Here is a 21,611-nt window from a genome sequence, read left to right as displayed (position 1 = left end):
GCTGGGACTGGTTGAAAGTGTACCTGTTTGTGTGCCTCCTTTGCTTGGCAAAAGAAATTCAGTTTTGTGTTCATTAGGGCTGAAGCTAACTTGGAATAGTTGCCTCATTCGCAGCTTTTACCATTTGGGAACCATGACCCTGGAACTGAATATGAGAAGCTGTGATCTTTTTTCACAGTTGATAATACACTCAGAGTTTCTTTCTGATAAAGCAAAGCAGCAGTGTCTAAGGATATTGCGCTTATGATTTTAAGTCATGACTTCATTATGGAAAAGAGAACAAGAGCTATGTTTCAATGATTGCCTTCTAAATTAGTTGTATTTAATTAATAGACTAAAATTAAAAATTGGTTGACGGTAGTTGATGACAATGTAAGCATTTAAAAGTGGAGGATTGCACTTTTCTCTCATTTTTATCTTTTACATGCATTCAGAATGAGTGCATAGTGAACACGAGTTGGTAAGGTCTTTAATTAATTTGATGTCTAATGAGATAGTCCAGCATTTCATATGTAAAGATAAATGAGTATTGCTTTACTATCTTGGAAAACAGTTCCTAAATCTGATTTCTTTTCAGGCTTTCTCCATCTAGCAGATAAAGAACAACATATTGTTAGATGGTGAAACACTGCTGCAATATAAAATAATTAGGTAACCCAAGGAGCAAAATATTTTAAACAGCTTTTTTAAAAAAACATATGTTTAAGGGGTGCCTGTGGGTGGCTCAGTCGATTAAGCAACTGCCTTCGGCTCAGGGCATGATCCCAGGTCCTGGGATCGAGTCCTGCATCGGGCTCCCTGCTCAGCGGGGAGCCTGTTTCTCCCTTTCCCTCTGCTGCTACTCTGCTTGCTTGTGCTCTCTTTCTCTCTCTCTGTCAAATAAATAAATAAATAATCTTAAAACAAACAAACATATGTTTAAGATTGGGTTTATGGTCTAGAATTAGATTGTGGCAAAATTTACTATGTGAATATTTTTTGAATCATAATGATCATATTAACAGTGAATACCACAAAAAACATGGACTCTTACATAATACATTTTGTAAACTAAGTACCTAAAAACTCTTAAAAAACCATTTTATAACCCCCTGAAACATCAGAAAATTCTGAAAGGATTGCTTTGGAAAACAACACATAATCCACTCAAGATGGAAATGGAGCTGAGAGAGGATGGGTTGTTTTAGATATTTCTTATCACAGGAAATGTTTTCTTGCACTTATTACAGTAAAGAATACAAATTCATAGGTAAAGTTATATATTATTATTCTTTTTGATGTTGAGATATAGTTCTATTTCATTGATATGATGAGGTGTTTTCCTAAATATGAGACATTGCCCATCAGTGAAACATCACCTTAAGCACATCTTAAATTACTACTTTTTCCATGGCATGAAAATATTAACATAACTATATTTTTGCCTTTTTTTTTTTAAGAAGTTATACATTCCATGAATTTATTGAGTACTTCCAAATGCCAGGCACAGGATTAGACTCTGGGATTTGAGGATAAATATATTCCTGAATTTTATAGTAGTTTGAGGAAGCAGGCATGTGAATAAACAGTTAAAATAACTTTAATGCTTGCCAGCATAGGGCTATGCAGGAGGAATAGTGGGAAGGCCTAGGACCTGCAAGGAGGGCACCAGACATCCTCTGTCTGGATGAGAAAGATGAACAAAGTTTGCCTAAGAACGAGCTGGTTGAGGTGATGGTTCTCAAACTTCGCAGCACATTGGAATCACGTGGGGACTTTCAAAAACTATGTCCCAGGCATGTGATTTAGTTGGTCTGGGATGTGGCCTGGCATTGGAAATGTTTCAAAATCCCCAGATTATTCTAAGTGGAGACACATGTGGGAACCATGGGTTGTGGGAACCTTGGGTCATGGCATCCCAGGTAGAGGGCACAGAGTGAACATGTGCACTGGGGTGTGTGTTTAAAGCATGATGGCCAGAGCCTCATTTTGTAATTGAAGAGGCTTAAGCTTTGGTGGCCGATATTTACACATTTTTGGCATAAAAAACACAATTATATAGAAAGCAAAGAGATGTGAATTGCTATAATTCACATTCCTTTACAAATATTTTCCAAACATTGGAATAGTATTATGAGAATTAAGATCAGCTCAGTTTTTTAAAAGAAAAAAATTTACTTCTTCTTCATCTTCCATATATAATTCAGGGTTATTTGAGACTCAGAGTATGTTTCAATGCTGAAATAGAAGTTCTAGACAGAGAAAGTCAGTAATTTGACATACTGGCTTTTTAAAAAGACCTTCCCAAAATTAAATACTGTTCTTCATTCTGGCTGAAGGTCATAATAAAAAAATTAGGTTCATTTTTTTTTTTTTTTTTGGTAATTACTGAAGTTCCATTTAAAAAGCAAAACAAAATACATTTGAAAGCAATCAAAATTCATTTAAATAAGTCCTAATCTAAGGCCTTAAATGTCCATTTAGCTAATGTATATTACTTTGAAAGACAAACTAATCAGATGTGGAAACTTAACAGTGCAGTGATGTAGTCCTGATTCTCACTGCCTAACATTCAAAATGCTCTTTTTATTATTCTCAGTGGTATATCACTGTGTTCTCTTAAACAAAAACACCAAAAGAGATTCTAATACTCAAGTCAGGAAAATAGATTATCAAATAATGTCTCATTATTATGCAGCAGGAGCCCCTAACCAGGACAAATAACTATTCTGCAGAGGCAGAATGGCACAGGGATTAATATATTATGGAGCAATCTAATGCAGAAAGATTTACCTTTACCCAATTTAGAGCCACAAAGTTGAAAAAATTAAATTAACTGAATTCTGCCCTTGTGGCCATCAAATTTTGAGAAAGTATTTAAAAATAGGATAATTTGGAGTGCCTGGGTGGCTCAGCCATTACGTATCTGCCTTCGGCTCAGGTCATGATCCCTGGGTCCTGGGATCAAGCCCCGCATTGGGCTCCGGCTCTGCGGGAAGCCTGCTTCTCCCTCTCCCACTCCCCCTGCTTGTGTTTCCTCTCTCGCTGTGTCTCTCTCTGTCAAATAAATAAAATCTATAAAATAAAATAAATAAATAAATAACAATTAAAAAAACAATAAGTAAATAAATAAAATTAAAATAGGATAATTTGATTATCCTGGGACAAAGTTTGGTTTTGATGCAACATGTAAAACTTTACAGGAGACATACTGGAAGAGTCACCTTTCTTTCCATTCTATTATGATGTTAGTTTCACCAAAACATCACATTACTGTTCCTTGAGGGCCTAAATACTTGAATAGTCCAGACAAAAAGTTTGATAAGACTGGGAGGACCAGGTCAGGCCCCTCACTCTTGAGGAGAGGCAGTTTTAAATGGGGCAGTGAAGGTGTTAGCTGGAAAAGGTAGGATAACCCAGCCCTGAGGTCTTGGAGGTGACAGGTAGAGTGGCAGAGAGGCCATGCTTGTTTGAGGGATACTACTGTTAACTAAAATATAGTGAGGAATTAAGTGTGCAAATAGCATTTCTGCATTATGCATGGGGCTTCACATTCTAGAGAAGGTTGAGGACAGGTACAGAAAAATGTCTAGGTGAAGGGACAAGGGGTAGGCTCCCTACAGGATAAGGCTTCAGGACTTACACCATTTGTGTTTACACAATGGGCCTTAAAGGTCCCACAGCAATGCTTCAGCTCTCATTCCTGATTACTCTCTGAAAAGCAGAAAGAAAACATTCCCACCCCCAGAGATGGAAGGCAACTCCCTCCACTCCCCATTGTGGGAGACTGATGAGCGGTGAAAGGAAGTAGGAATCTGGTGACAGGCTGGTTACTCCAAATTATGCCCCAGGCACACTCTGATTATCCGAGATGATACTCCTGGAGGAGTCACTTTCAAACACAAATGATAACATTACAGATGTCATTGAAATTCTCTTCAGTATTTTATGACATCTTATCAATTTGTGCCCGAGACATACTGAACTAGAACAGGAGGAGATGTGAACCTCCCATCTCCCAGAGCACAGGCTTACAGCCTGGTCAATACTGGCTGTCTTGTGAATACCAAGAAAAGTTTCATTTATGAAGACGGTTTATGAAATCTACCCATTCGGTTTAATTCGGCCACCTTGTGTAGAATTTAAGCATAACAAATGTGCCTTTTAGCTTCTCTTTAGCTGCTTGAAAAAGAGCGATGAATAAAAGTATAGGTAAGATGTGCTAGCTCTGGAATTTCTCAGGAAGTTCACCGAAACTGAAGGTCTCTGTTGGTGGGGCCTCCAAGGAACACCGTATCCATCTGTGGTGCTTGGGGTTTGGGTTATAACACAAGGTCCTCTTGTGCTGGTTATATTACCCAGCTGTATACAAGGAAAAAACATTTATGAACACCCACATTGGATCCCTGTTTTCCTCTCACCTGATCCTAGGTTAGAAACAAAATCTACAGTCACTCTTGTCTGGCGTGGCTATGGAACCAAATGCCAAAAAAATCTTTAGGAATTCTTCCATAGGCAAGGCACTGGTTATATATATTTTTTTCCCAGGGTAGCCTAATTTATTATTCTATTAGCCTAAACAGAATTCTTATGCTACAGTTCTTTGAAGAAAGAACACTGATAATTTGGCAGAGAGCTTGAATTAGAAACCAACGATGGTGAGCTTGTTCTCAAATGGCCTCAAGTCCAGATACTTAGTTTTGACAGTCCTGGAGAAGAAAGTGCTGGGTGACAACACTCTTACCTAGATCTGGCTTTGAAGGTAAGACTGTTGGGGTGGAGAGGTAGGGCTAGGTCTTCTTAAACATGCTTTCCTTTAAAAACTTTATTATGTATTTACGATTCACATATGATTAAACATTTTATGTGATTTCTTGGGCAGAAAAATAGAATCAGCAAATCAGTGATTTTCTGTTCTGCCCATAGTTCTATATTGGATAATAATTTTTGTCCCTTACACCCCAGTTTCTTAAGAGATAATGGGATATATACTTGACATATAATTTTATGTATATATAGACTTCATATAATATACAAATCAATATAAAATATTTGATCACATCACTTTTTTTCATAGCACTTTTCTCATAATCTGAAATTATTTATGAATATGTTCACTTGTTTGTCACTGTCTCTCCCTTTAGAATTTAAGCCTCATATGAACACAGACCTAATCTCACTAACTGCTGTGGTCCCAGCATCAGTGTCCGGTTTTTATTTGTTGAATGAATGAATCCCATAAATTATGTGTAGGGGAGGGGTGTGTGTGTGTGTGTGTGTGTGTGTGTACAGGCATGCATGTTGAGGGTGGGTGGAAAAAAGAGAGAAGTCACTGAGATGAGAATGGGAAAAGTTTAACATATTTGAGATGCTTCTTGGACAGATATCCCAGGTAATCTGAGAAAGGATGTATCCCTTAAAAAGACTTTTGGTTGATTCGAATGGGATACCATATACCAGCCAGTTCATATAATGTTTATATTTAAAGTATAAATATACAATCATCAATATTCTATATCTATTGATATTCCTCAATGTATTATTGTTTTATTTCTATTTGCAGCTTTCCCTCTACCTTTACTCACCCTACAGCCTTGAAGTATTAAGAAGAATGTTAGAGGGATTTTACTAGAGCAGTTAATCAATTATTGAATTCCTTGCCAACAAAACATTTTGATGAGATACCCTTGGGAACAGAGTGATTTGAGTTGAACAAGGGAAAAATCAGTGGCCTTGCTTCCATTTGCTCAATGCCCCCACATCCATGTGAAGTTTTCCTTGTGCCATCTGGAGCTGCTCCATCTCTGAACACCGGAAACCTCTCTATCCACCACACCCTGCCCTTCTACCTCTCCCACCAGAGCTGTTGTTTGACTTTCAGTCACCAAAACCCTCCTGGTTCTTCCAGTTTATTGGCCATTTTTGGCCTCACTTCTTTCCTTTTGAATTAAATGCCTAGGTTCACCATTTTGAATTTATTCTCCCCTGTAGTCTATGCCCCATATCTCCTTGACCTTCTCATACAACTTTCCTAACAACCCTAATAATCAGGTGAACTCAGTCACCCATTTCTTGCATTTTGCTTTAAAGTCACCAAGGAAGACCAAAGAAAATCTAACGAATGTGTTGATTAGTCACATCATCAAGACAACATTTGAGCATTGGAGCACTTACAGATGCTTGGTCAACTTTTTATTTATTCCTGGTGGCTCCCTTTCCCTTTCACCACAGTGTTCAGATTTTTTTTTTAAGGATCTATTTCTTTATTTGAGAGACAGGGGGCAGAGGGAGAGAGAGTCTTAAGCGGACTCCATGCTGAGCGCAGAGCTCCATCTCATGACCCTGAGATCACAGCCTGAGTTGAAACCAAGAGTCAGATACTTAACCAACCACGCCACCCAGGTGCCCCACAATGTTCAGATTTTTATGGCTCTCTTAAAGTCCGTCATCCCAGGCGCCTGGGTGGCTCAGTTGGTTAAGCCACTGCCTTCGGCTCAGGTCATGATCCTGGAGTCCCAGGATTGAGTCCCGCATCGGGCTCCCTGCTCAGCAGGGAGTCTGCTTCTCCCTCTGACCCTACCCCTTCTCATGCTCTATCTCATTCTCTCAAATAAATAAAATCTTTAAAAAAAAAAAAAAAAGTCCGTCATCCCAGTCTAAAACCCTGCCACTCTCAAGTCTCAAGCTAGCCCATCTCTGCTGGCCACTGGTCTGAAAGGTTTATAAGTATTACCTCGTTGAATCCTCACAACAGCCCTTTGAGGGAGGCATTATTATTATCCCTGGTTTACAGATGCCTAAGATCTTAAAGAAAGTAAGTGTTGGATCTGACCTCAGGAAATCTGTCTCTAAGCTCACACACGCTCTCCCTAAACTGCTTTGCTTCTGGTGCAGAGCTGACTCCAGGGGTTTTCTCACTAGGGCTTTAAGTCCCCTCCACCTCCAAAGTTCTGTGTGTCTTCCTCTGACGCCATTCTGTCCTGAGCCCTCCCAGTCAATCTCCTACCAAAGCTCCATATCCCAAGCCCTCCTAGCTGTCCAGGGGCCTCTCCACCACTTGTTCATTCAATTAGCAAATACATATGAAGTACCTGTTCTGTACCAGGTGTTGGGGACAGAGGTAAACAAGGCCTAATCTTCCAACCTGGGAGATTACCTAATTATCCACTCTCCCTCTTAAGTATTCAGTGTCTGGCCAGCTCCTAGACCATTCTTTGCATTGACAGAGAGTTGAAATCACTGGACATTTCACACTACATCTAGCACTGACCCTGACAGCTGCATGCCTGACAGACGGATGAATGATTCCAGGTAAAGTAATTACAGTTTGGAAGTTTGTTCTTAGTCCTCTTTCTGAAAAGTAGCCCACTTCAGGTGGGCCTCTAGCTCATACCTTTTTGTCAGCAAATTTGGAAAGGTTTGGAAAACTAGCCTTTGCCATTATTGACTGACTAGTTGCACTTTAGCTGAAATGTATCCCCACCACAGTGCCTCAAATGGGTACCTGTGGCTTAAGCCTTGTACTCTCTGTGAAAAGAAAGATACAATCTTATTAAAGGAGTTTCAGCATTTGTAAGGGGGGTTGGATATTTGTGAGACAAGGCACTTTTTAAACTTGTATTTTGCCACTTTTAATCTAGCGGTTTTCAACTGGACGGTGATTTTGCCCCCGATAGAACATTTGGCAGTGTCCGGAGATGTGATTGGGTGTCGCAACTCAGGGGGTGGGGAGGAGTGTCTAGTGGACTGAGGTTAGGGAAGCTACTAAGCATCCTATAACGCAGGGCACCTCACAACAGAATTATTGCCCCTAGTTGAGAACCATAGATCTAAAGGGTGAACTTGACTGGAACATTTAGCTACCCTATCAATTGGGTTTGAGGCATGGGTCCCTTTGGGGATGCTGGCTGAGCCTGCTGAAGGCCTGTTGAAGAGTTACTAGAGGTGAAGAATCATTTGGGACCTATAAAGTAAGGTATTCAGGCTGAGTTTCTCCATCTACTCTTTCCCTAATTCCGCCCGGATCTTTGTCTTAGCCCCAAGACACCTGATACACATTTTATGTCTTGTATCACCTATTTTAGTATATGGTGACTTTGAGAGGGATAAGTAAATTGGATAATCCCTGTATCTGACAAAGCTTTTTTTTTTTTTTTTTTACATAAGTATAATTTCTACCTCTGGCTATAAAATTTCTAATGTGGTAGAACACCATTCTGTTTGTCAACAGAGCTATAGCAAGATTGATCTCAATCCAAATTAAATGACAGGTCAAGAAGAAAAAAGCTGGAAACACTAATGCTTTTCACTTACATCAAAGAAGAACCAACTTTTGAACTAAAATTAGTGTTAAAGACATATTTTCTTTTTAAGATTTTTATTTATTTGAGAGAGAGAGGGAGAGAACGAGCACAAGCAGGGCTGAGCGGCAGGCAGAGGGAGAAGCAGGCTCCCTGCTGAGCAAGGAGCCCGACGCGGGGTTCAATCCCAGGACCCTGGGACCATGACCTGAGCTTGAAGGCAGACGCTTAATTGACTGAGCCACCCAGGGCGTCCCAGTGTTAAAGACATATTAATAATGTTTATAATTTAACCAGACCTGACCAGTTATTAGCTCTTAAAATGAATAATTTTAATGAAATAATTTGCTAAATTTTATTTTTAAGTAGTAGAAATGCTTATAATAAACAATGTATGTTTTGAACAAATAGCTACTGTCAAATATATAGAAAAACTTTTAAAGGATCACTAGGGCTATTAAAAATGATTTGCATGAATCATATTCTTCCCATTCCTATTGCTTAAAGCCATTTCCTATCTCTATACTTCCTTCCATTATTCTTCATATCACTAGCATTTATAATAAAGAATATATGTATGTATTCAAATATATTCAAATTCTCATGAAAGCAAAACCCAAGAATAGCTATAAACACATTTTCATATATTGCACTTAGACTTATTAGCTGATTTATTTTAGACCGTTGTTTCCAAACCTGTAAATGTATCAGAACCGTGTAAGAATTAGTGGCAAGGCTGGGAATCTCAAATTAATATAACGGCAACAAACTCTTCAAAGGATTCTGACACCTATTTGTGACCATGTGTATAGTTGCACTATTAATGCTTACGCTAAAGTAAGATTTATTTTTTTTTAAAGATTTTATTTATTTATTTGACAGAGACAGACACAGCGAGAGAGGGAGCACAAGCAGGGGGAGTAGAAGAGGGAGAAGCCGGCTTCCCACAGAGCAGGGAGCCCGATGCGGGGCTCGATCCCAGGACCCTGATATCATGACCTGAACCTGAGCCGACGGCAGACGCTTAAGGACTGAGCCACCCAGGCGCCCCGCTAAAGTAAGATTTAAATGAAGAGGCCAGATTAAAAATACTTTGGAAATGTTTAATTTGACACCCCAAAATGCTTTAAGTACTGTAACTCTACCAACCCCTTCCAATGAATAAAATTAGGTGGGAGGGGAGGTGGAGGGAAAATGTGTTAAGATGTGATTAGTAATCTTTTATTACAATAATGACAGTGATGTCAGTGCATCCAATTCAAATTAGAGAAAGGTTGCCTTTTTTTTTTATTCTTTATGATGTGAATGGAGTAACTAAAACTGTGATTTTTAATTTGGCCAATAAGAAGCCATTCAACTCAAGATAAAGCAATAGAGCCTACCAGTCTTACTGAATAACATAATTGCATCTAGTCCCCAGAAACTTCCACATCAATCTAATGGTATATAAATGAATCACAGTCTTAATTAACATCTCCAGAAATATGCTAAAGGGCAGCTCTGAGAAAATGGAATATGGACTGAACAGGATATGTAAGCATCCCGATTTCTACTTCTTCCTATTTCACAGCTTTGCTCTTTTCGATGCTGCCTAATAAACATGTACATGTTTCATTCCCACGGCACTGACTCACTCAGGACTTTGGAAGGTGACACCTCACTGATAAATGTAAGGTTGCATGGATAGATACTGTTTTGTTCTATGAATGACAAGTAACTTCAGAAGACTGGTTTCCAGGAATGCAATGCATTTAAAATAATTACAGGTGATTGTTTATTGATCATTTACAGTGTTTTAGGTACTGTGCCAAATGTTTTAAGTTTATTATCTAATCATAACAGCCACCCAATGAGATACGTACCCTCACAATTCCTATTTTACAAGTAAGGAAATCAGGGCACAGATAACTTACCCAAATTTAAGCAGCCCATTAGTATTGGAGTTTCTAAATAATTAAAAAACAAAATAAAATAGAAAAAGTCACATGAGAATAATGGAAACACCTAGATTTGATAAAATTTTTAAAATCTAACACTATAGTGTCCACCTTTTTATCAGAGTGTCTGATTTTCAGACAGTAAGCTGTAGTATCAGACTTTAAGAAGTACCCAAGATATGTGCCCACTCAAATGGCTTCAAACCCAAATTTGTATATGGGACAGAAAGGGCTGGGAACAAAATTCTCAGCCCTGTTTTCAGGAGGTAATCTATTTAAAAATAATTGTAGGGACACCTGGGTGGCTCAGTCAGTTAAGTGTCTGTCTTTGGCTTGGGTCATGATCCCAGGGTCCTGGGATCGAGTCCCACGTCGGGCTCCCTGCTCAGCGGGAAGCCTGCTTCTCCGTCTCCCGCTCCCCCTGCTTGTGCGTGCGCTCTCTCTCTCTCTCTGACAAATAAATAAATAAAATCTTTAAAAATAATAATAATTGTAAAAATTTACACGAGGTCATTTGGCAAGAAGATATCAATGGGGCAGTGCTTAATGACACCCTTCCACTCCAACAGCTTAAATTTGCCTGTATTTTCATATCAGTGAGATCATATGAGGAATTCTTAATCTCAGGAAACAAACTGAGGGTTGCTGGAATGGTGGGGGGTGGGAGGGATGGGGTGGCTGGGTGATAGACATTGGGGAGGGTATGTGCTATGGTGAGCGCTATGAATTGTGTAAGACTGTTGAATCACAGACCTGTACCCCTGAAACAATACATTATATGTTAAGAAAAAGAAGAAGATAGTAGGAAGGGTAAAATGAAGGGGGGGAAATCGGAGGGGGAGACAAACCATGAGAGACTATGGACTCTGAGAAACAAACTGAGGGTTCTAGAGGGGAGGGGGGTGGGAGGATGGGTTAGCCTGGTGATGGGTATTAAAGAGGGCACGTTCTGCATGGAGCACTGGGTGTTATACGCAAACAATGAATCATGGAACACCACATCAAAAACTAATGATGTAATGTATGGTGATTAACATAACATAATAAAAAAATATATATATATAACAACAACAACAACAAAATTTGCTTGTGTTTTAAATGGATCAGGTTAAAGGAATAATGACCAAAGCTCTCCGGTAAGTTACTACACTCCTCTGCATTCATCTGCAACTCAACTTTGTCCCTTCAAGTTTCCAGTTACTTCATTTTCTTTTAAAGATTTTATTTATTTATTTGACAGACAGAGAGAAAGAGATCACAAGCAGGGGGTGGGCAGAGGGAGAGGGAGAAGAAGCAGGCTCCCAGCTGAGCAGGGAGCCTGATGCGGGCTCGAGCCCAGGACCCTGGGATCATAATCTGAGTTTAAGGCAGACGCTTAATGACTGAGCCACCCAGGCACCCCCCAGTTTAAGTCCTTTGAGCCACAAAGGAAAGAGGTGAACAGTTCAGGGGAACCTATGGGGAACCAACTGGTAGTCCTTGGAATCACCTCTGCCTTTAGTCTCCATGATTTTATCATTGCAAGAGCCAGGTTGTAAAATCTAGCCTGCGACAAGAGCTTCCTGTGTCAGCTGTGGCTCCCAGAACAGTGGCTGTCAACCCAGAGCCTCCAGGAGGAATTCAAACAATGCAGAACCACCCACAGCTGGAGGCTCTCAGTCTGAATGGGGTGGTAGGGACCAAATTACCATTCCCACTGGCATTGAAGATTGGGCACTGTGCTGTCCCTGTCTCATTCAGCTCCCTATCCATGGAAAGAACTTGGCAAACTTTTTATTTCTTATATCAGAGATTGCCCTATTACTCTTCGCAACTTGGAGAACTCTTGAAAAAAATGCCCTTGGGTTTCAAGAAAAGCCGGCCATTAAAATCTTTTGGGGGATTTGGGGAGAGATGATTTAAATTGGGATGATTTTTAAAAACTGTTTTAGGTGGGTGAGGGGATGGGTAAAACAGGGGATGGGGATTAAGGAGTGCACTTGCTGTGATGAGCACCCGGTTTTGTATGGAAGTGTTGACTCACTATATTGTACACCTGAAACTAATACTACACTGTATGTTAACTAACTGGAATTTAAATGAAAACTTTTAAAAAAATAAAAACTGTTTTAGATGGGCTTATGGGTTACATTAATGAAGGTATAAACATATCAACTTGTATTATGAATTTCATCTTTATCCTCCTTATCAAAATTGCTCCCACTATTTGTAAGTCCTATGTCAAAACAAATCCCTTTAGTTTTGTGACTTGTTATGCTAATTAACAGGGAAAAAATATTTTTCTTGTTCTCCGTTCCCTTTACATTTGTTTTTATTTTTTTATTTGAGTATAGTTAACGCACAATGTTATATTAGTTTCAGGTGTACAACTTAGTGATTTGACAAGTTTATACATTATGCTAATGGTCACCACAAGTGTATTTACCATCTGTCCCGTTACGTCACTATTACAGTATCATTGACTGTATTCCTTAGGTTGTGCCTTTTATTTTCGTGACATACTCATGCCGTAACTGGAAGCCGGTATCTCCCTCTCCCCTTCACCCATTTTGCCCAACCCCATCCTCCTCCCCTCTGGCAACCATCAGTTTGTTCTCTGTATTTTTAGGTCTGATTCTGCTTTTTGTTTATTTATTTGTTTGTTCGGTGTTTTGTTTTGTTTTGTTTTGTTTTAGATTCCACTTATGAGTGGAATCATACGGTATTCGCCTTTCTCAGTCTGACTTATTTCACTTAGCATAATACCCTCTAGGTTTGTTTTTAGATACACCAAGCATTGCAATTGTGTGCTAGTAGGATAAAATGTCGTTGCTAATTGTGCTGTTCTGCAGTGCTCATAACATGCCATTTGCTTTGTGTCAGTTTTTCCCCCCAGCAACTATTTCTAGCCAATGGTATCACTTTTATGTGTTATGCTTCCAAAAAATAAAAATAAAAATTTGCAAAAGTATGTTCCTAAAATTAGGGAATTGCACATATATTTACATACTAAATGGGGACACATCAATTATAGAGTAAAATCAGTTTTCAAAGGATTTTCATTTAATGGTTGTTACATAAAATGTTATGCTTTTCCTTAAATAGGAGACATATCCATACAAATAAACTTTCCTGCCAATTATTTTAAAGAAAAACAAAAATTATGTAAAATACGATTGCTGTTTACTTAAAATGTTTAATGAATGTGAGAAGATAGTTCAGAACAAAGCTGGCCTTTTCCTCCCTACGTTGCTTCCGTCTTGGTCTGCCTCCTGGGGGAAGGGGCTATCCTACCCCTCAGGTCATCTCTCTCAGGGTACAGAATCAGGACAGAAAAACAGCTACTCCATGACCCTTAGGAAATGAGCACTATAACTCATAACAATGAGAGTCCTTCCAGAGGTCACATCCCACATTCTGGCCTTTTCCCTCTAGATTTTATCTTCAAATTGGACTTTACATATAAAAAAAAGTAGCATTTGAACAGCATTTTTCAGTTTTTTAAATCGCAAGCATCATCTCATTTGCCTCACAAAAACAGTATAGGGGACTTGGGAACCCTCTTCAGCACATCAGCATTTCACATGGCTACTTCTCTCTAGCTGCCCCAATGGCCCACAGCACATTGCCAGACAGAAAAATGGTCAACTGTAGGCAAATTTGATAAATTGACCAAAGCAATTCGATTAGTTGCAGAGAGGTCTAGGACTCTAGGATAGAAAGGGACAGGAGCAGTCGAGTAATGATCCCCACCTGCCTTCCTCATTTATTCTGCAGATGTGAACAAAAACAGGTCAGAGTGAAGAGACAGGTACACAGCATATGAACACTTTTATTGTGTTCTACTAGTTAGTAGGGAAAAAAAGCGTTTCCCTAGATAAAGGATATTTGAAAAAGACGGGTGGTAGCTGCTCTGTTGGGTGATTACTACATGCCAGGCACTCTCCCAAGTGCTGGGTAAGTGGGTTTTGTTTTGTTTGTTTGTTTGTTTGTTTGTTTCCATTAATTCTTATGCCTCCGACAAACCTGTGAAGTAGGTAGCATTTTTTTTCTTTTTGTAATCACTTTAAGAAAATGAGGTAACTGAATCATAGAGAAGTCCCTTGTCCTAAGATCTATTTTCCCCCTGGCTTTATTGAGATATAACTGACATGTAACACTGTGAGAGCTTAGGGTATACAGTGTGATGATTATTTGATACACACATAAAGAGCAAAATGATTACCACAATAAAATTAGTTAACAGGTCTATCCTTGTCTAAGTTCTTTTTTTTTTTTTTTTAGATTTTATTTATTTATTTGAGAGAGAGAGAGAGCATGAGCCAGAGGGAGAATCAGACTCCCCAATGAACAGGGAGCCTGATTTGGGGCTCAACCTAGGACCCTGAGATCATGACCTAGGCCAAAGGCAAATGCTTAACCAACTGAGCCACCCAGGAGCTCCTATCCTTGTCTAAATTCTAAAGCCAGGATTCCAACCCAAACAATCTGACTGCAGAGAATATGGTCTTAACAGCTAGATAGGCTGCCTTGTGATAAAATTTACTTCAAATATTAAAAGAAATGAGAGTATTTTAAATTGTTTTCTAAGTACGCTTGTTTAAAAAATTGAACAACAGAGAGCCTTTATTTATATGTGAAAGTTTTGCTTGCCACTACCCGGGCTCATGTAACTCAGAGCGGCACTGCGTCTATATGCACGGGGTCATGCCAGGCTCTGCCTACTTAATATTGGAAAAGAAGTCTAACACTGGGCACTGGTCTGGAGCCCCTGGAGAAGAGTAATTAAAAAAAAAATAGAATTTTAGAGCTGGGAGAAAGCGTATAATTTAATCTCACTTTTTCATTTTTTTAAATGAGAAAACGAAAGCTCAGATTAAGTGACTTTACTGGGTAACACCCAGCTAAATAGTAGCAGACCCAGGATTCAAACCCGGGCTTCTGTTTGCATTCTCTCAGTTACTCTAAGCTGCCTCCAGATTTGTGAGATAGAATTTTCCATTTCCTTTTCTAATGTTTTAAGAAATGTCAAAACCTAATAGCCATGTAGTAAAGTTATCTAAATTTATTTTTGCCGCTCTTATATACATCGGTAAATGAAAATGTGTTTGGATTTCCCAAGAGTACTTGAATTTCAGGAGTTTTACATTTCCTACAAAGGGGCCCGGCTCAGCAATTTAATTTTCATGGCCTAAGAGCTCTGATTAAAACCTTTACCTCGACAAATAATTGGTTTTGAGAATAGGGGATAGGGCTAATTCAGAGATAGGAGAAGCATTCATTCATTTACTCAGACATGTATTGCATGCCTACTATGTTTTAGGCACTGTGCTAGCTACAGGTCATACAAATATAATTACGACATATTTCTTTCCCTTTAGGAATATTTTTTCACTTTCTTTCCTATTAGCAAAGGATCTGATATATTCTTGCTGCTGTCAAATTAGGTTGATGTCTCCCCAAGGTGTATTAAGAGTATTACTTGTGGTATGCCACATGATTTTAGATGGTAAGAGACAAACATTTTCAAAAAATAGTTATGTGTTCATTTGAGTGTATTTTAGAAAAACCAAAACAGCTCAGAAACCCATATTTAATGGATGTTATGGCTTGGGATGTGGCTAATTATGCTCATGATCCATTTTATGCAGACCGTATGAACTACAGGCATGATGCTCAGGCATGGTCTATAACAATACGGACTTTTGAAAAGTACAGATGATATGGTTTAATAGCATGGATTCTGCATGTACTGACTTTCCATGTTCATCACTGCATTTTTTAAAGACATCAAATTGTGACTTCTGAAGTTGACTCTCATTTAGTATTTGAAGCATAATATGTAAATTTTTTATGTTACTCATGCATAATGCCATTCTCTAAGCAATTTAGTGTTAGGTACACACATTAGAATTGATTAGAGTTCTTATTATTTATAATGTTTGCTTTAAAATGTTTTATTTGTGAAATTGAACATTACTTTTTATTATAATTTTATGGTTACCTTGTAGTTATGGCAAGTAATTCACTTTTTCATTTTTAACCCCAAGATGTGTTCGCATTACAAACAGTAAACATCAAAACTAATTAGTAAAAATAAGCCACGTTAAACTTACTTGTTTAATGAGTTGGTTGAGCTTCTAGTCAGCATCTGCAGCTTCAGCCTGCATAGCTGGGCAATGGGCTTTCTGCTATATTCAAAGTCTCTCTCACACACCTACATCATTGCTTCATAAGCGCTTAAACAAAACACCAGGCTAGGAATGACTGGGAGAGGTGTAAAGGCTGTAACATTCCAGAGGAAGCGAGCATCTCAGCTTTCCCACTAAAAAACCCTGATAGTATGATTTTAAGAAAGAGCGAGTGAGAGAAGAGGAGGGGAGCAATAGCGGACTCCCGGGCGCAATCTCCAAAGAGTCCGATTTAGTAGCTTGGGGCTGATTATCCTGCATGTAAAAAAAAAAAACTCATCAACATCAGAAAATTCAAAACTACAAAAAATAAAAAATATCGTAAAAAAAATCCCCACCTCTCCCATTACTTAGATTGAACAGTTATTAATAGTTGGCCGTATTTGCTTCATCTATTTTTTGGGAAGGATTTTGGTTTGTTGAAATCCAGGTCCGAACAAGTGCCGTGAATTGCATTTCGTTATTAGACAGGTTAGTTTTGTATTTTAATGAAGAATTCCCCTTTCACATGATACTACCATGAAGGAGTGCTCAGTCAGGCTGGACCTCTAGGCTTTTGGAAGAAAGTTCAGATTTAGAAAGGGGCATAGATATCATTTCTCTTTCAACATATTTCTGTGCTCTGGGAGTTTACCAGTCAGGGTCTTTATGGCAGATATTAGACAGAATGTGGGAGAATTGGCAAGAGCTGCCTGGATGTGCAAACCTCGGGGAGACAAGAAACTATACTCCTAAAGCAACTGCAAATTTTCTGTGCCGTCTTTCCCCAAAATGTTTTACAGAATGTTCCTGCGATTTTTTCTTTTCAATGGATAAACTTGTCGGAGCACCATGTTGTACCCCTGAAACCAATGTAACATTGTGCGTCAACTATACCAACAGCAACGAAAAGTTTTTCTTTTCAAGCAGATCAGTAAGTCCCCCCATGGAGGCTCGTAAGGTACATTTAATATATTCAAGGCTCTTTGGTGTGGTACAAATTTTACTCTGTGTTTCCCAAACCTATCTGAGTATGCAGTTGGGCTTCTTTTCCCCAGAGATCACCTATTAACATCTTTCAGGACATGGTTTGAGAAGTGCATTGATCTATGCTGCTATTATTACTGCTTTTATTAGGTACACCAATAACCATTTGTTCTGGAAAAGCACCTTATAATCACACTTGCTAGTTTTTCCTCTCACTCTTAGATCCTGTGGTGTAAACTGGAATTTTTATTCCCATTGAAAGGTAAGTGCTGGGGGGTGGGAGGGATGGGGTGGCTGGGTGATGGACATTGGGGAGGGTATGTGCTATGGTGAGCACTGTGAATTGTGTAAGACTGATGAATCACAGACCTGTACCCCTGGAACAAATAGTACATTATATGTTAATAAAAAAAAAAAGAAAAGAAATTGGGAAAAACTTAAAAAAAAAAAAAAAAGAAAGAAAGGCAAGTGCCATTAAGCACACGATATGAGCCCAGTAACAAAATGCTGCCAGGGTTAGGAATTAACTTAAAGCCCTACATTTGAAGACTTAATTGGTAAAAATCCAGGTAATCCCCAGTTACCTGACTGGGTTGGCTGTCATTAGAGAAAAAGTAATTTTGCAACGTATTACTCATATTCTCATCTCCCCATCCCCTGTCCCTTTTACCACATTTCTAAGCTATGCGTGAACAACCTTGAACTTGATGCTCTAAGGAACAGAAGAACTTAGGGAACTAGTGACATTTCCCTTGAAACTAGACATTCTAAAGATGAGTTCTCCCTTTTTTCTTTCATCATGATCATATAAACATTTATGAAAAACAAATAAGTAAGAGACACATAAATATTCCTAATGATGGAGATTAAGGAGGCCTCCACTCTGGAATCTGTACGTGTTTTTGTTTTTTGGGGGGAGAGTTCCTCCTAGCACCCTGGAGCTTCTTGTAACTGCTCCTCTCCATCTCTACACTTCTGTGACCGCCACCATGCAGGGATGCCAGGTGGTGGTGGGTGGCAGTGACATCAGGAGAGATTCCACTCACCCGAGGGAAGCAGAACTATTACTCCAAAAATGTACCAGTTTAATTCTGGAACTTTCTTAGTTTCTCACCCTGGGTGGTAAAAATGTCTCTGTGGATTTTCTCTGCACTATCTGGGCAAGGGTTTTGAATGAATAATCTTTTCTCCGCTGGGAGAAAATCAAAATGCCTACTCAATAAATAAGAACACCACTTCTCCCCACTCCTCCTGAAGCTGTGAGTTTGATTCTTTGTCCCCAAGGTTTGAACTTTGTATATGTACATGGCACCCAACTATGGAAATACGAGAAGTCCTGCACCATGAGATAATTGTTGGCTGTATAATAATTGACCACTGTAAATTTCATTGTTAAATTTTCTCATTAGTTAGCAGTTACATTAACTTTTCCCCCCTGCTCATCAGAATCTTCCTCCCTTGTTTATTTCCTCTCAGTTGGCACAGTGAAATAAAATTGGATTCCAACTAGGTGACCTGGGCTTGAAACCCAGCTTCACTTATTAAGTGTGTGTCCTAATGCAATTTACCTAACCCTCTCTGAGCTTTCATTATGAAATTATCTCAAGGATTATGAGAATTTCACGATATGAAAAATATGAAAAGGCTCATCTCATATCCAGTACGTGGGCAGTTGGCAGATGTTGGCTTTTTTGCTTTCTTTTCTTCTCTTCTGCTTGCATTATTTATCATCCAAGCCCATCATTTCGGGAGGAAAATCCAGAATATATGACTTCCCTGAATGTGTGGGCATTTCTTTGACATAACACAATGATCTAACACTGCAAAAGGTTTATCCTAAAGAGATCTGCTTTAATAAGAAATGGAAACTAAGCATTCCTCTTCTGCTTGTATAGACACCAAAGGGCCTGTTTCAAGTTATAAGGAGCCTCTGGCCCATGTGGAATGCTTGTGATCCTACTGAATGGGCATAATTAAAAAGACTGACTATAGTAAGTGTCGACAAGGATGTGGAGAACCTGGAATCTTCATATTGCTGGCAGGTCAGTAAAATATATTTTTCAGTTTGAAAAATAATTTGGAGGTTTCTTAAGAAGTTAAACCTACCATCTCATCCAGCAGTTTTGCTCTTGGGCATCTACCCAAGAGAAATGAAAACATATATCCACACAAAGACATGTATGCGACTATTTATAGCAGCATTATTTATAATAGCAAAAGACCAGAAATTATTCAAATGTCTATCAGTTGGTACATGGACAATGGAATAGTATTCAGCAATAAAAAGGAACAAACAACTGATACCTGCTGCAACAAGGGTAAAATTCAAACACATTATGCTAAATGAAAGAAGCCAGATGCAAAAGACATTGGATGATTCCATTTAAATGTCTAGAAAAGGCAAATCTACAGAGACAGAGCATATTGGTGGTCGCCCGGGGTATGGGGTAGAAATAGGGATTCACTAAAAACAGGCATAAAAGATTTTGAGGGCTATGTTGGAAATGTTCTCAAACTGGATTGTGACGATGATTAAATAACTATAAATTTATTAAAAAGTCATTACATTATACATCTAAAATAGATTTTATAATATATCAATTACACCTCCATAAAGTTGTTTAAAAAACAATGCTCATTGTTACACAATTCATGAGACAATCTCCATATCAAAAGCGGCAGTCAGAGATTGTGGAGAATATCATAATCAGGCTGTATTCCTGGAAATAGTCACATATCTGTCTTTCAGTTCAAATATCCATTATTCTATGACTCTGATCGTAAACAACTCCAAAGCTCCAGCTTTCCAACTAGGTAAGGCATGCAGCAGTGAGCAAGGGGAGAAGCAGGATTGGGTGATGTCAGCCACAGAAGAGAGGACACAGAGAGAAGATGAGCAGGCCAGAGCTACTTCTGTTTATCCACATCAGGAATGGAGATGATAAGACACCGGCATGACCTGATCTTTTGAGACCTTGGACCGAATATGCCCATCCTGCCATTTTTCATCTTGGCCAGCAGTTTCTCTTTGCCTCACCTCTCCCACTCCTCCTTTTTCTTGATTTCCAGCCTCCTTGGGCTGTCCTTTTCTATCTGTTAGCCCTTCTGTCATTTGTGCACCAGGGTGTCCTATCTGGCTAGACCTTCTAAAGTCTCTTAACCCCTATGTGCAACAGTTTAAACCAAGGAAAACCCTATCTTTCACTCATTATTTTTCTTATACTTACAAAACTTATAAAACTTCTTTCTAGGTCTCATTCACAAACATACACTTAAGAAGCTAAGATTATTCATTGGCAATTTACATTACTGAAAAAAGTGAATGTGGGTGAGAATCTCGAATAGTGAAGCTTGACTATTTTGGAACTTGATAATTTAATAATTCTCTCTTTCACTTCATTCAGTCCCAGTATTTCAGAGTAAAATTATCAAGAGAGGAAGCACTGTTATCATGCAGATAAATGTGATACACTCCTAATACTGATGGTTGCACTTCTACAGGCATATAAAGAATAATCAGAAATGTGTGAATCAACTAAACATCAGATAATTTGGCATATAGTGCTTATTTAAAGTAAAAGCCTATTTACAAACTACTTTAAGACTGAAAATATCCTCCCAAACCTGTATTTGTCAGTTGAATAATTTGGATTTTGAATTACATGGGTTTATTTTCTATAAGAAGCTTAAAGTATTTTACAAATAACAGCGAATAATTATTGATTTATTGTGATGTTCCAGGCACCTTACTTAATCTTCACACTAAACAGTAATTACCCCCATTTTACAAATGAGAAAAGTAATACATAAAGAGGTTTTCTGCTCAAACTGACAGTTGATAAGTAACATAACCAGGATTCAAGTCCATGTCTTTCTGACTCCAAAGCCAATGTCTTCAATCACTACACTGTACATCTAAATAGAACTCATGATAGTATCTTGCAAAAACTGCCATCCTCATTTTTTAAAAATGGAGAAGCCACAGGGGACAGGGAATATGACTGACTCAAGAATAGCCAAACAAGTTGGTTCCCTGTAGACTTCTGTCCTTGAACCATATGGGCTCCTCTTCAGTGCTTTATAAATTGTTCACCAGGCTACAAGACTCTCTTGAACAGGACTCTCTTCTTTTATAGGGTACTTACCTGAATTCTAGCTATAGGTTCCGGACAGCCAGAACAATTCAGACTCTTCATTTTCTGGAAATCACTGGAGTGGCTGAAAATAAAAGGGCCATTTGTGTTTAGCTTACCAGGTCA

Source organism: Halichoerus grypus, chromosome 8 (genome assembly GCF_964656455.1).
Source record: "Halichoerus grypus chromosome 8, mHalGry1.hap1.1, whole genome shotgun sequence".
NCBI lineage: Eukaryota > Metazoa > Chordata > Mammalia > Carnivora > Phocidae > Halichoerus > Halichoerus grypus.
The sequence above is the reverse complement of the archived record's forward strand: the minus strand, read 5'-3'. Positions refer to the sequence as shown.